Source organism: Pinus tabuliformis, chromosome 2_1, assembly GCF_031772625.1.
Source record: "Pinus tabuliformis cultivar Carrire ecotype Pingquan chromosome 2_1, CPIR1, whole genome shotgun sequence".
Classification (NCBI taxonomy): domain Eukaryota; kingdom Viridiplantae; phylum Streptophyta; class Pinopsida; order Pinales; family Pinaceae; genus Pinus; species Pinus tabuliformis.
Window position 1 is genome coordinate 420,012,908 of NC_142299.1, and position 17,073 is coordinate 420,029,980.

At 38.4% G+C, this 17,073-nt stretch overlaps 1 protein-coding gene and 2 pseudogenes across 1 annotated transcript in view; all 3 read left to right on the plus strand.

Annotated features, from left to right (window-relative positions):
- The window catches only part of LOC149200689 (ISWI chromatin-remodeling complex ATPase CHR17-like), a 42,472-nt gene that overhangs the window by 18,056 nt on the left and 7,343 nt on the right, over window positions 1-17,073 (plus strand). The window lies entirely within an intron of this gene.
- Window positions 1,719-6,809, plus strand: LOC149200690 (ACT domain-containing protein ACR3-like; annotated as a pseudogene).
- Window positions 9,153-11,846, plus strand: LOC149200691 (E3 ubiquitin-protein ligase CSU1-like; annotated as a pseudogene).

Here is a 17,073-nt window from a genome sequence, read left to right on the forward strand (position 1 = left end):
GGTTTATGCAAAAGCCTTGTGAGGGACATTGGTCTACTCCAAAAGGAGTTCTAAGGTACTTGAAGGGAACTCAAGACTTTCGAATCAAGTATACACAGGTCGATGACTTCAGCTTGATTGGATACTTTGATTCATACTTTGATGGAGACAAAGAAACTGGGGTATCTACTTCAGGTTATGCTATGAGTCTTGGATTAGGAGCTGTCTCCTGGAGATCATGCAAACAATCAGTTCCAGTAGATTCCACAACAGAAGTAGAATATATGGCAGCAGCTGAGGCAACAAAAGAAATTGTGTGGCTCAGGAAAATTCTTGAAGATTTGCAAGTAAAACAAGTACAATCAACTCCACTCATGATTAACAATACCTTTGCAATAAAGTTGGCCAAGAACCCAAAGTTCCATGATCGAACGAAGCACATCAATATTAAATATCATCTGATTCGACATCATTTTGAGGCCAAAACAATCCATCTCCGCCATTGTTCCTCTAATGAGCAAATTGCAGACATCTTCACCAAAGCACTTGGAAGAGAAAAGATTGAATGATTCAGAACGATGCTTAGACTCACCAACATCCCTTCAGATTAAGGGGGGGAATGTTGACACCTAATCATCAGGGTTGGGTGAATAAGTGTAACTGATGTAAATAGATAATAAGAAATATGAATAGTCATCGGAAGATGAAGTGAACAATCTCTCCCTCATGTATATAATAAAGACCAACCTGAATGAATATGAACGAATTGTTTTTGAGGAGTTACTTCCTAGTCTGACAGTATTTTAAGTTTACCTTTTATTAGTTTCTTGGTAAAACCAGTGATATTTATTTGGTCTGCAAAAAGGAGTGGGATAGGGCTTGCTCATTTTATTTTTTACTATTAATCAATAGTAATTACGTCGTAAGGTGTTTCCCTTTGAAAACAACTCCCCTAATTGACTTTCTATCCTAATCCTAATTGTTAGATGCATTGTTAGACGATTCAACAATTGTATGCCGTCCAATTTAATTAAAAATCTTTTAAAATAAAATTGGTTAATTAAAAATTTAATTAATTATGTTACCTACCAACCTCGTCCATCGTGTTTTTCTTTGCCGCAGGAGGATGAGGAGGGCCGCGGAGGGTAGGGAGGGAATACCCTTTTTTTGCTGTAGGATGAGGAGGGCCGCAGATGGGAGTGAGGGAATCCCTTCTTTGCTGCAAGATGACGACTCAGGATTGTTGAGGCATGGTTAGGGTAACGACCCACAGGAGGCAGGGAAAACACCGCCATTTGCGCACCTTTTTAGAATGAAATCCAGATCTTGTAAAAATATCTGCACTCATTCTATCTCCATGGTACATTTGTCCCTTGATTGATCCAACAATGGATATTATGGTAGTTTAGTAGAGGTAATAACCATCGTCAGGGTTTCCGCTCATTCTTATTGATAAATTGGTTTTGAAAGAGATCCCCTTTCCAGCTAAGGGTTTTTCATTGATTCTCCAGGGTCTTCCATTTGTAGGTTTACGAGTGAGTTTCCTTTTTTTTTCTTTTTAAACTTCAAAAAATGTTTCTTCTCTATTCGGGTTTGCACCTGATCTTCACATTTGAAATTTCCTTCTATTGGGGTTTCCGTCTGATCTTCACATTTGAAATTTATTTCGAGTTCATTATTGTGCTGGTTAACTAGATCATGGAGGCCATTGCCATGGCAAGGCATTGCTAGCATTACAATGGCTATTTCCAATCATGGTAAGAAACCCCTCTCACCTATCCTTGTCCTCATGGGGATGGAAGGATTGTTGGCTTCAGCCCAAGGCTGAAGAAAATCCTGTGCAACTGCAGGCTGTTAGTAATTTTGTCATGATGATGTGCTTCTCTCTCAGTAGTTGGGGTTGTGGATGATCTCTGTGCAGGTGGATAGTAGGAACAAGCATGGCATACTTCTTGAAGTGGTCCAACTTTTGACTGATCTAGATCTAACCATTTCGAAAGCATATATTTCCTCATATGGTGGATGGTTTATGGATGGTAAGCTCGCTCCTTTAGATCTATCATTGAACATTTCCCTTTTCATCTCTGCAAATGTTGTTGTGTGGACATTGCAGGGGACTCAGCCAATTGTTTGATTGAATGATTCAAGTTTTACTTTTGTGTTACAGTGTTTCATGTGACAGACCAGCTAGGGGATAAACTTACAGATGAAAGCATCATTGAATACATACAGTAGGTAGCTTTAGCTTGACGTTGGAAATTAACTTATTTTAACAAAAGGATGCTGTGCAGACTGTTGGTATATTGGATTTGTTGGAATTGTTTATGATAATTTACTCATTAATATTTGTTGATTTTCTTGCTGCAGTCCTTGGGAACAAAGCGTGTCACTTCCAGTAGAGAGGTGAAGACTTGTTTAGGTAGGATTGTAGGTGTACAATCCATTGGAGAATACGCAGCAATAGAATTGACTGGGACAGATCGCCCTGGTCTTCTTTCAGAAATTTCTGCAGTGCTTACAAGCTTTGGTTGCAATGTAGTAGCAGCAGAATCTTGGACCCATAATATGAGAGTAGCATGTGTTGTATATGTAACTGATGAATTATCAAACCGGCCTATAGAGGATGAAGTTGGTCTGTCTACCATTAAGGAACGACTTTCAAACATGCTTAAAGGGAATGACAATGGCACCAAAGGAGTCAAGACATATTTTTCCATGGGCTTAACTCACAGAGAGAGGCATCTGCACTAGCTAATGTTTGCTGACAGGGACTATGAGTGTTCTTCTGATTCCTTAGACCCCACTTTGTTGGATGAAAACAAGAAGCCTGTCATTACCATCGAGAACTGCAATGAAAAAGGCTATTCTGTGGTTAATATCCAGTGTAGAGACAGGAAAAAGTTGCTGTTTGATACAGTCTGTACTCTAATAGACATGTAGTATGTTTTCTTTCATGCTTCAATCACTTGCAATTTACCTTATGCATTGAAGGTAAGTTAAAGAGGTAAAAATATATGCATTTTCTTCCATCAGGCTATGGCTTAGTGATTGAGATGGGAGCCAGCATGCAAACTATTCAGATTCAAATCTTAGTTGCCCTTTGCATGTGAGGGAAGGTGTTTGACCCTCCCAAAATTGTTTTCCCTCAAGAACTGAACACATAAACATGTCCTTAATTAATGTGTGGCAATAATGTGTTCAGTCTTTTAGATTAGGCTAGTGGGTATATACTGTGATTTGTATATGTTGTGATTAGGTGTGTTGTTAAGGCATTTCTTAATATTAAGGTTACTAGTTCAAAACTCATCTTCTCATCTGTCTTAACCCAAAAAAATAAATTCTAATTAAATAAAAAAAATTGCACTTACAGGAATATTACATTCGGCATATGGATGGTTGTACCCTAGACACAGAAGATGAGAAACACAGAGTTTTCAAGTGCTTGGAGGCTGCAATAGAACGCAGGGAATCTGAGGTCAGTAGATTTTGCCTTCCATATTCTAAATCTTTCAAGTTTTATCCAACTAATTGCTCACTGAGATGTTGATCTGAAGATTTGAATCTCTGCTTCTTCTGCTAAATCTAATAACCTCTAGCTCCTGCTGAATAGGGCGTGAGTCTTGAGCTGTGTGCAAGCGATAGAGTAGGCCTTCTTTCGGATGTCACTCGCATGTTCCGTGAAATGGTCTCTCAGCGACAAGAGCAGATGTGAGAACCAGAGGGGATAAAGCGATCAATGTATTGTATGTCAGGGATGCTTATTCAGGAAATCTTGCCATGAATATCAATATGAAGGTAGTCGAAGCTATGAGGAGAGAAATTGGCCATACCGTGTTTCTGCAGGTTAAGAATATGCCAGGTGACATTGCTAACTCTCTCCCAGTCGATTCCGGATCGAAATTCAGATTTTATTTTGTTAGTTTATTCAAGGCCCAGCTTGACTATCTCTCATACAATTTTCGTATGATCAAGTTCTGAATCTCAATGGCAGAATGCTTACTACCACTAATGCTTCTACCCCTTGTTCGCTGAAATTGATCCCATGGCCACTTTCAAACCCAGTGTTGCTTCATTCTCTTTGTATCTTATAGTGGCAGGCAAGATTATCAGACGAACTTATGTTTGGAGTTATTTAACCTGTATGTATGAATGACTGACTTGGGATAGAAGGGTGTTTCAGACAAGCTCGCTTGTAATGATATCTTACTGGTTATTATCATGCCATGCCTTGTCTGTTTATTTCTTTAATGGAATGGAAAGCTAAATTCCTCCCTCTTCTTCTCCCTCCAGGAAGAACGTTAGTAAAGTTTTTTTGTGTATTAGATTAGAATGACATTATTGCATGTGTTTAGTCAATATTCATTCTATACTATTTTCATCAATCAACCATTTTAGAATTTTTAATGGTAAATAATAGAGACTCAACAGCGCAGTTTTTAATGAGTATAGACTAGTATAGATGCATTTCAAATCTAAATCTATCAAATTCCCAAGAAAAAATCAAATCTTTTGAAGTACAATTGTTTTTTGAATCTAAACCTTAACACCAAAAAAAAATTGATCTTCTCAAACATAAATAATAGAAATATACACCATTCAATAACACATATCTCACATATATCAATAGACACACGAAGTGGATATATCTGCCATTACTCTTGAATGTGGCACCTCATCACTGTTTTACTTTATATTAGTCATTCGAGTGTAGAGTAAAGCTATCACAGACAACTTGACTGATTTTTTTTCAATTCAATTCTAATTTTGGCTTTTAAATTTTAGCTATGGAGCAGAAATTAAGTAGGGTTCTCACGGTGTAAAGTTTTTATTCTATTTATAATTAATTACGCCATTTCAACTGCAGAGTTTTGATGTTAAACCCATCAAGTAGCACTTGACCTTCATTCACAGAAATTAAAAACATTATTTTTGAGAAGCGATTCATTAAACTAAAAACCGGAGTTCAGAGTATGAAAATGCCATGTAAAATCATGTATTGGATACCTTCAATGGGGTCATAGAAGCGCTTGACCAGAGAAACTACAGTACTCTTTCCCGACCCACTTCGACCAACCATAGCTACAGTTTTTCCTGCTGGAATTTTCAATGAGAAACGGCTGAGAACGGGTATCTCTGGTCTAGAGGGATATGCAAAACTCACTTGTGTCACTTTAGACCTCAGAGCGAGCGACTCTTCACTGATCAAAACGTTCTTCACTAATGATCTAATGGCTGGAGATTATTTAATCGTCTAACAATCCATTCTGGAGTTGGGTCTACAACTCCAGGTTGGTGAAAGAGGTGGTCAATTATCAGGCGGACAAAAGCAACGCATTGCAATAGCCAGAGCGATGTTGAAGAACCCGACCATACTAATTTTGGATGAAGCAACCAGTGCTCTGGACTTTGAATTAGAAAAACTTGTTCAGGAAGCCCTTGACAGGTTCATGATAGGAAGAAGAATAGTAGTTGTGGCACATCGTCTCTCAACCATTAGGAAGGCTAATCTGGTGGCAGTTGTTCAGCAGGGGAGCATTTTGGAGATGGGGACTCACGATGACCTTATCTCAAAAGGGGATGACGGGGCTTATTCAACATTGATCAGACTCCAAGAAACTGCCCATGAGCTTGGTAACAATGCAAGAAAGAACAGTGCCAGGTAAAGGTTTTATCCCACTATGTTAATTCAATAATGGCACATTGTGGTTAACCTATGCAATAGTTTTCTCACTGAAAGTCCATAGAATTGGAATTGTTTTGTTTCTCCCATAAATCCTCTCGCCTTCTTTATAAAATTGTAATTTTTTTTGCAGTCCCATAAATCCTTGGGGCCTTCTCTGTAAAACTGTAATTATAATGCTTATCCTCAGCTTCTTCTTCATAAAATTATACTTGTTTTGTTCATCCTTAGATTAGCAGTTTGTGAAATTATAATTGTTTTGTTTGTCTATAGATCCTTAGGGTTTTCTTTGGAAAATTATTTAGCAGCTGCCAAGTTTTTCTGGTTTTATTACAGTGAAATATTTTCCACCAAACTATTTGGATGCCTTCTCATACAATCCTTCATTTTTTTCCTCAAATTATAATGGTTTTGTTCGGTCCAGAGATAAATCTTTTTTCTTAAATTGTAGTTGTTTTGCTCCTCCCATTAACCCTTCTAGTGTTTATTGGTACTTTAGATGTTACTCTGTAGAAGTTTATGGACTTTTACATTTTGTCACATTCTGAATGACCCACTCATTCATCACCAAGATAGAAAGGAAAATTGTTCTGTACCTTCCATAAATTCTCAGTATTTATCAGTTTGAATGATCCCGGGAAGAAAGGGGAAATAGAATGAACATAGATTTGTATTCTCGTTTTGATTTTTTGTTTGTTTGCCCATTTCCAGGCCCTCCAGTGCAAGGAATTCTGTGAGCTCGCCCATAATTGGAAGAAATTCTTCTTATGGCCGATCTCCCTATTCCAGAAGGCTTTCAGACTTCTCAACTTCCGATTTCAGCACATCTGTCAATGTCAACTCAACACACAAAACAGAGAAAGTACCCTTCATAAAGCAGGCAGGGTCATTCTGGAGACTAGTTAAGATGAATGCCCCAGAATGGGCCTATGCCCTACTAGGATCCATAGGGTCCATGGTCTGCGGTTCAATAAGCGCACTCTTTGCTTACATCCTGAGTACCGTGTTGAGCATCTATTACAACCCTGATCTGTTATACATAAAAAATGAAATCAAGAAATACTGCTTTGTTCTGATAGGGATATCGTTCAGTGCCTCGTTTTCAATACGGTGCAGCATTCCTTATGGGAAATCGTTGGCAAGAATCTGACCAAGCGAGTCTGATAGACAATGCTCAAAGGTGAACAAAATGGTTTCCGTGAAAAAATTCATATTGACATCGCATTCTGAATATAGTCACATTCAGATTGACATGGCATTCTGAATTTGAGATAGAAGAGCACATGATTTTCTTCTTTTATCTTCTTTTGAAGATTCAATATATGCATTGAGTGCTACCTTACCAATGGAGAAAAGTAAAATTTAGATATTACATCAAAATTTAGAAAGTCATACTTCTTAGACTGAAAAATGATTTTCTCAATTAGCCTATGATATTCTGAGGATATTAACATTGTTGTTATTGGACAGTTTGAAGTCCTTGATAAGAAACTGAGATTTTTTGTTCCATTTTGCTGACCAGGTAGTAAAAGTGGTTACAACAATGCTTTCAAAAGGTTATACCCTAGGAAAAGATACTTTAAGCAAAGCCAAAGAGTTAGACTAGAAGTATCAAGTGATGGACACTGTTGCAGCAAAGGTGGCAGATTTTGGCAAATTCTTCGGAGAGATATCAAAAGCAGCTTTGATTACAGCTGGGCATGCAGCTTGCAATGCAGGAACAGCTCCTATCAACAGCAGTTATTTTGCAACAGGAGCACTGATGGTTGCTGGGGTTCTTGACAGGGCAGCCAAAGCTGCTGCTAATTTTGGTAATAGGAATAATGCAACAAAGAAGTAGACTTGAAGTATTATGGCACTATCAAGTTAGAACTGTAATGTAGTGGTGTTGGCCTTCAGGTTTATCTATCTCATAATTAAGTATGCATGTAATGTTGCTTACCCTGCCATATTCGTTCTTGTATCAAATAAATTTTATGGTCTCTGTATATGTGTTTAAATGTTTGATATTTCCGCAGCCCTTCACATTGAGATACACTATATATCTTTGGGCTTCAACCCCCAAATGCATGCTAGACAGCTGTTGACACCAGCTAACATCAAGAAATTGGAGACGCTTCAGACCACTCAAGCGGTTGGGCATCTTTTTGATGTTTGTTTTGGATAAATTTAGGAACTTCAAATGTTTTAAGTTCCCAATAGACGTGGGTAATGACTGGATGGAAGTATGACTTAGATCTAACACAGTCATCTAAAACAAATAAACAATGTCTTCGTTCTAGATTTTTATTCATTCCTTCAAAACATTTGTTAATTCTGTCCTGAATTCCCTTTACACCCCCTTCTTTTTCCTCAGACACTTTTATCTGTTTGCACGTCGACAACAACAGCTCTTCAACGGCAAATTTGGGTGATAAAATTTCATGAAGAGGGCAATGCATTAGGAGTATTTTCATTTACTTATTTTTACTCTTTTATATTTTTTATTTAATTTTATATGTGGAGGAACAATGTTCAAATAAATTTCAGAAGAAATCTATTTCCTTAAAATAGCATTAATATTTCACTTAGATCTAGACCTTGCTTACCCTACCATAGTCGTTCTTGTATCAAATCAATTTTATGTTCTCTATATATGTGTTTAAATGTCTGATCTTTCAATTTTGTTTTGAGGTCTTTGATAAATGAGTACCATTCATGGGTAAACGACAGTACTTTTTTCCTGTTGTATAGTTCCAAGATCAAGATTGGATCATGTAGATTACCTCAAAGGCCATTTTGGTCAAGGATATTGAGAGTAACCTAGAATAAGATTTTACTTGTGAAAAGAAAGGAAAATAATGAAAAACAAATTTCATTTATTTCAACTGTTTTGTAAGAAAAAGTCTTAAATGTAATCTTACTTTACAAACTGTCTGTAAATAACTATTTGCAGAGAAGGAAGATCCTACCCTTTAAATTCTACTTATTCCTGTAGTTTTGTAGAATAGAAGTAGCTTAAAAAGGCCACCTACCTTACCAATGGAGAAAGGAGTAGTCTACCTAGGCGGAGGAATGGCCCGGTTTCCGTCACCGCCCGGAAAATCGTCCGGCTCCGGCCGCCGGCAATCCCTCTGCCCTCTGCCACCCTCCCCTAGCTCCGCCACCCTCCCCTGGCAATCCTGACATTCCCTGATAGAAAATCCGATCGGTGCTGGAAATCCTGACATCCCCTGACAGATCGGATCCGAGCTGGAATTGCAGCCGTGGAGAGTTATTGCCATTTCCAATTCGAAATGAGGAATTGTGATCCCGCGGGCTGCTCACTCACCTTCCTCCTCGACTCGGCACCTCCCGCTCTGCAATTCCTCCGCTCTACAATTCCTCCGCTCTGCAGCTCGCCACCCAGGGACAATTCGGTGACACCTCCGACTCTGTTAACGACTGATTGACACATGCACCATTTCTGTCCTGTATCTGTCGCCGGCAATCGTAAATCCCCGAGTTAGCGAAGATGCCACAGAGGCATTCAAAGAACAACAATGACTTGGCGTTCTTTACATACGACGAGAAGAGAAAGCTTGGGTATGGTACTCAAAAGGAAAGGCTCAGCAAGGACTCCATTAAGCCCTTTGATGCCTGTTCTCTGTGCCCGAAGCCATTGATAGACCCCCTCTGCTGTCAGAAGGGCCACCTCTTCTGCAAAGAATGCATTCTAGAATGCCTATTAGTGCAAAAGAAAGACATCAAGAGGTTAGATTCGTTATCCTGAATAAACCCAGTTTTTAGTTTTGAATTTTTTGGAGTATTGGGTATTGTTTTCCCTTGATTTGGGCAAATAGGTTCCTGCTACCAGTGTCTTATAGGATTCTATAAGGGTTTTCTCTTTGGGTGTTACTGGTCCTCTGTCGAGAATTGTTCCTGTATTAGGGTTTTTCATGGAATCCTCCAATTGGTTTGTGGGCATTTTCTGTCCCATTTTTTATGTTTGGTTTCAGGTAATGGATTCCTGTTATTAGGTTTCTTGGGGAAATATGAAAGATCGAGAAAGATCGAAGAGAACATATAATTTTTAGATGCACTGCCCATAAAAACATGCACTGTAAAGTAAATATAAGTAATGTCTCTTCTTTTCCACAACTACTAGCAAGTGAATATATAGGTTGGTTAGGGAAACTATAGGACACCAATATAGAACAAGTAAAAACTAAAGTCAAATGATGAGGCGTGATAAACCTTCCTTTTTTTAATTAAAGACTCTTTTGACTTGATAGGCATTAACCTCCTTACAAGATCCGCATTACAATAAGTTTGTTTTTAAGCTGAGAAGCTGTGACCGATGGCATCCGTTTTATCAGAGTCACCTAGGACTTCCATCTGACATTTATCCACCAATGTTGCAGCATCAACACAACCCACATCCTAAAACTATTTGGTCAACTGTATTGAGGTTCAAGGCTACCAGATTTTAACCATGTCATCATCATTGCAAGTGCTTCAACTTGTTTCCAGACTGCAGCTTGTTGGACTGGTTACTAGACCTTCTTTGCCTGGGTAGATGATCTCCCTCCACCTGCCAGAATAAAGCTCTTATGTCTGTCCAGGGTCTATGTTATTTTCTTTGAAGGAATCATATGGTTACATTTTGTATGAATGGCACTGCCTTTTGATTTGTTGGGAATTTCAGATCTGCATCAGATGGCCAACAGGATTATAATATTATTCCATTTATTTCTTGATGGCTCTTGTTAATCTGGATTCAATGGAATTGGACATTTGTATGGCTTAGTTATCATAGTACCAAGGTAGATTACAATTGACATTAGTCTGCTTTGATGGCTCTTGTTAATCTGGATTCAATGGAATTGGACATTTGTATGGCTCAGTTATCATAGTACCGAGGTTGATCACAATTGACATTAATCTACTTTGAGCTTTGGATGCCACTGTGCATATTTTGACTATGGGGTCATATTATTCGTTGCATATAGTTTAAGCTAGAAGTTTGGATACTACATGGTAGAAACGAGTGTTGCTGGGATTGTATCCCTATTCATTATCAGTAGAATGACTAGTTTAGGTTGCCGGCACTTCAATGTTGAGAGTACAAAATATCTGATATATTTAGATTTTTAATTTAAATTTTTTATGAGTGGGTATTGTAAGCTGCTGGTGTTATCGGTGTATGATTTGACAGGAAACTTGCAAGCTATGAAGCACATCAAAAATAGGAGGAGGAGGAAGAAGAGAAGTTGTTATTAAAGAGGCAACAAGGAACTTGATGCATTTGATCAGCAAAACAATGGTGTTGTACCTCAATATAATGACAAAAATCACATTCGAGACAAAAATAATTTTCACGAGGCCAATAGTGTTAAAGTGACTTCATTTGAAGCGGAGGCTCTTCGAACACTAAAAGCATTTTGGCTGCCATCAGCAACTCCCAAGGCTCAAGCAAAAGTTGAGGCACCTTCACTTGATACAATCTGCCCAGAGGGTAAAGAGAAACTGAAGTTGAAGTCTCTTTTTCCAGTTATTTTTACCAAGGATCCACATGATAAAAAATCTGAGGTTTTGGGGGCTAGTTCTATTTGCCCTAGTTGCAAAGATACACTAACAAACATGCATACACAAATGGAAATCAGTGCTTGTGGCCATGTTTATTGCAAAAGGTGTGCAGAGAAATTTGTTAAATTAGATGGGGTTTGTTTTGTCTGCAATAGAAGCTGCAAAGAAAAGCATTTGATCACCCTGGAAAAAGGAGGTACTGGATTTTCTGGTCACGGGGACCACTTGGAGGCAACCGATTTTAAACATGTTGGAAGTGGTTCTAGCATGGGACTTATGAGGCCAACAGTTAAAACATGAACATCAAACTCATGTTGAACTACTATGTACAAATATGATTAAGCAATCCTGCAATGTTAGTTTGTTGGATTTCATAAATTTGACCAAATAAAGCTTGATTTGCTTTTGTGTTCTAATTTTGAGGCTCTTATGCATGTGGAGTTTTAGGATGACGGTGCATCTCTTTTCAGGCATGTGATCGAAAAATCATGCAGGCATTTACTTTTTGCTACATATCATCCTAAGCTTTCTTTAAGAGGGTTTGGAGGATTTAATTCTGTTTTGTTCTGATATATATATATTAGTCAGCCTTGTTCAGTTAGCATGGTTCTAGGAATATGATAAGCATGGTATTAGTATATATGTGGCATTTGAGAATAAGGTTGCCTCTATGTTTGAATCTGTTGGATAATATGTATGCTGTAATAATATCCTGGGTGCAGTTCATGGAATCAGATATTCTTGACTAGGGAACGAAATATGCTAAAACATCAGTTTTCAAGAGATCAGTCCTAGTGCTGTATGTATCATTTAATTGCGATACAAAATATCCGATTTCTGATGCCATTGATCTTTGATTGGGCTTAATATGTAGTTTTCTCTTTTTCAGTATCTTAGCTTTTCTGCTTGGGGGCTACTGATATCCATGGGTGACCAGCGATGAATTTGATAAAATAATTTCTGTGCAAAATTTTGTAATGCTCACTTATTGAACTCGGCCCCAATCTCAATCATATCTCTCGCATGCTTTTCTATTGCTCAAGTCAATTCAGCAAAAATCTTACCAAGAATGGACACTATGTTACTTTATGTAGATTTGATTTTTGTTGTATTTTCGTTATTGATCATTATGGAGGAAAAGGGAAATGTTCTATTAAGCTTTATAGAGAAAACCAGAAGTCTTCAAGGCTACAGATGGCAAAATCCCTCGTAATATACATTAATATTTATAACATATTTAACAGATTGAAAAGACTGATTTCTGGAGTTGCAGAAATGTTATCAAGTTCAATGAAATCCATTCTTAACAGCATAAATTTTATATATAAGGACTTCGTATGTAGTAGCACCCCCTTCTTTGATGCCTAAATCTGAAAGTTGAATGTTTCAATGGAAAAGGAAACATCAAAGAAAATAAAATATGAATGCACACCATGTAAAATACAACTCCCAAGAAGTAGCTTCTCCCAAAATATAGTATTTTTGTATTTTCCTTCTATTGTATTCATCTTAGAATCCACATCACCCAATTGTGTTGCAATTAGACCATAAAGTGTCCAACAAATGGAGTTGAACCAATAAAACCATTTCCACCGTACAAGAATTTTCCACCAAAGAACACAATGAACCCATAGAAGAGATTCCAAGAGGAGTACAAAATTTTCCACCAAAGAACACAATGAACCCATAGAAGAGATTCCAAGAGGAATAAAAGGTCGATGAAATGATTGAAGCAATGTGGTAACTTGGAGTAATAACAACTGACATCATCCCAAAGTAAGTGAAGTAGAGGAAAGTGAAAAATATGAAGAAGAGGAACCATAAAATTTTGGCAAATGTCCACTCAAGAGAAATCATGGAGCAAACTCAAACTAATTTGCATTAGTAAAAATGAGTAACAACTTACCACATCCAAGGCTTAACTCAATTCTTTTCAATGTGAATCATGTTTATTACTATACTTTTGGAGGTGTGCCCCAAATCCTTCTTTATGCATGTTGAAATGGGGTATCAATGTCTTATGCATGAGCCTCGATGAATATGTGCTGAATATATAAAGAAAAGAAAGCATTTTGTGTTATTGCTAAATTCCTATTGCATTTGCTTTATGAAACAGCCTGATTGTAATGCGGATCTTGTAAGGAGGTTAATGCCTATCAAGTCAAAAGGGTCTTTAATTACAAAAAGGAAGGTTTATCACTCCTCATCATTTGACTTTAGTTTTTACTTGTTCTGTATTGGTGTCCTATAGTTTCCCTAACCAACCTATATATTCACTTGCCAGTAGTTGTGGAAAAGAAGAGACATTACTTATATTTAATTTACAGTGCATGTTTTTATGGGCAGCGCATCTAAAAATTATATGTTCTCTCCGATCTTTCTTGATCTTGCATAGTTCCCCAAGAAACCTAATAACAGGAATCCATTACCTGAAACAAAACATAAAAAATGGGACAGAAAATGCCCACAAACCCAATTGGAGGATTCCATGAAAAACCCTAATACAGGAACAATTCCCGACAGAGGACCAGTAACACCCAAAGAGAAAACCCTTATAGCATCCTATAAGACACTGGTAGCAGGAACCTATTTGCCCAAATCAAGGGAAAACAATACCCAATACTCCAAAAAATTCAAAACTAAAAACTGGGTTTATTCAGGATAACGAATCTTACCTCTTGATGTCTTTCTTTTGCGCTAACAGGCATTCTAGAATGCATTCTTTGTAGAACAGGTGGCCCTTCTGACAGCAGAGGGGGTCTATCAATGGCTTCAGGCACAGAGAGTAGGCATCAAAGGGCTTACTGGAGTCCTTGTCGAGCCTTTCCTTTTGAGTACCATACCCAAGCTTTCTCTTCTCGTCGTATGTAAAGAACGCCAAGTCATTGTTGTTCTTTGAATGCCTCTGTGGCATCTTCGCTAACTCGGGGATTTACGATTGCCGGTGACAGATACAGGACATAAATGGTGCATGTCTCAATCAGTCGTTAACAGAGTCAGAGGTGTCACCGAATTGTCCCTGGGTGGCGAGCTGCAGAGCAGAGGAATTGCAGAGCGGGAGGCACCAAGTCGAGGAGGAAGGTGAGTGAGCAGCCCGTGGGATCACAATTCCTCATTTCGAATTGGAAATGGAAATAACTCTCGACGGCTGCAATTCCAGCTCGGATCTGATCTGTTAGGGGATGTCAGGATTTCCAGCTCTGATCGGATTTTTTGTCAGGGAATGTCAGGATTGCCAGGGGAGGGTGGCCAAGGGCGGAGGGATTGCCGCCGGCGGGAGCCTGATGATTTTCTGGGCGATGACAAAAATTGAGCCATTCCTCCACCTAGGTAGACTACTCCATGGGAAAAAGTAAAATTTAGATATTACATCAAAATTTAGAAAGTCATACTTCTTAGACTGAAAAATGATTTTCTCAATTAGCCTATGATATTCTGAGGATATTAACATTGTTGTTATTGGACAGTTTGAAGTCCTTGATAAGCAACTGAGATTTTTTGTTCCATTTTGCTGACTAGGCAGTAAAAGTGGTTACAACAATGCTTTCAAAAGGTTATACCCTAGCAAAAGATACTTTAAGCAAAGCCAAAGAGTTAGACGAGAAGTATCAAGTGATGGACACTGCTGCAGCAAAGGTGGTAGATTTTGGCAAATTCTTCGGAAAGATATCAAAAGAAGCTTTGATTACAGCTGGGCATGTAGCTTGCAACGCAGGAACAACACCTGTCAACAGCAGTTATTTTGCAACAGGAGCACTGATGGTTGCTGGGGTTCTTGACAGGGCAACCAAAGCTGCTGCTAATTTTGGTAATAGGAATAATGCAGCAAAGAAGTAGACTTGAAGTATTATGGCACTATCAAGTTAGAACTGTAATGTAGTGGTGTTGGCCTTCAGGTTTATCTGTCTTATAATTAAGTATGCATGTAATGTTGCTTACCCTGCCATAGTCGTTCTTGTATCAAATCAATTTTATGGTCTCTGTATATGTGTTTAAATGTCTGATCTTTCTGCAGCCCTTCACATTGAGATACACTATATATCTGTGGGCTTCAACCCCCAAATGCATGCTAGACAGCTGTTGACACCAGCTAACATCAAGAAATTGGAGACGCTTCAGACCACTCAAGCAGTTGGGCAGCTTTTTGATGTTTGTTTTGGATAAATTCAGGAACTTCAAATGTTTTAAGTTCCCAATAGACGTGGGCAATGACTGGATGGAAGTATGACTTAGATCTAACACAGTCATCTAAAAAAAATAAACAACGTCTTCGTTCTAGATTTTTATTCATTCCTTCAAAATATTTGTTAATTCTGTCCTGAATTCCCTTTACACCCCCTTCTTTTTCCTCAGACACTTTTATCTGTCTGAACGTCGACAGCAGCAGCGCTTCAACGACAAATTTGGGTGATACTGTAAGCCACACAAATTGGTCAAAACTGTCTCGGACCTTTTGGTTGTTGAATACCTCTTGCACCAGAAGGGTTTTGCCCTGTCCTCCCATACCCACAATAGCAATCACTCTGAATCCATTTTCCAATATCCACCGACTGACCTTTTCAGTATCTTCCTTTAATCCCACCGCTTGAAATTGAGATAGAAGAGCACAGGATTTTCTTCTTTTATCTTCTTCTGAAGATTCAATATATGCATTGAGTGCTACCTTACCAATGGAGAAAAGTAAAATTTAGATATTACATCAAAATTTAGAAAGTCATACTTCTTAGACTGAAAAATGATTTTCTCAATTAGCCTATGATAAATTTGGGTGATACTGTAAGCCACACAAATTGGTCGAAACTGTCTCGACCTTTTGGTTGTTGAATACCTCTTGCACCAAAAGGGTTTTGCCCTGTCGTCCCATACCCACAATAGCAATCACTCTGAATCCATTTTCCAATATCCACCGACTGACCTTTTCAGTATCTTCCTTTAATCCCACCACTTGAAATTGAGATAGAAGAGCACAGGATTTTCTTCTTTTATCTTCTTCTGAAGATTCAATATATGCATTGAGTGCTTGAACACCAATAGTAGCATTGAGGGAGGTCAGATATTTGAGATATTTAGCACCCGTGTGTATCTTTGTGATTCTTTCCTTTAGTTTCCTAATGTTCCTGCCCATTCGATAGTGGAAAATTATGTTGATGAAAATAAGCTTGCCCTGCTCGCATTCCTCCACTATGTCAACAACATTAGTGAGAAAATCCTCAAGTCTGTTAAGCCAATTGGTCACTGAACTAGAATTGGAAGTTTTGGTGGCTCTTGCATCCGTCAATAGGCATTTAATGATCCAGGTGGATATTGGTGGCCACCTGCCAAGTCCACCTGGACCCCCACCATTGTCTTTCTCAGCATTTTCAGTTTCCTTAATTGTAGCACAACTTACTATTTTTAGCAGTTTTTCGGGTCCTGAACTTCCGGAGCCGTTTTGAGGCCCTAAACGACGTTTTTTGGGGAATCCGGGGGCAACACGAGTCCATGGAATGGACTGGTGTTGCCCGTTCCAACAATGATAGTGCTCGGATAGATCTTTCTAATGAGCTATTGTACGCGTCAAACGGAGATCATATGCCAAAGTTACGACCCGGGAAGTTGATGTACCAACTTACCCCCAAACGGGGCCCACAGTTTGGCGTTTCATCTCCTAGGGTTAGGTTTTGGAATGTTAAGGGTTTTTCCATTGTTTCTCAACAATAAATAGGCCTTCGAGCCTCATTGTAACACAGTTCAGAGGCATGTAGCCATCACATCTCTTCTCAGAGATAAGCTACCATCGCCCTAGCTAGTTTATTGCCATTTCTGTTTGTAAGCATATTTCAGTATTTTCCATTAATGAAATGAAGTATTATTTCCGTTGCATCTTT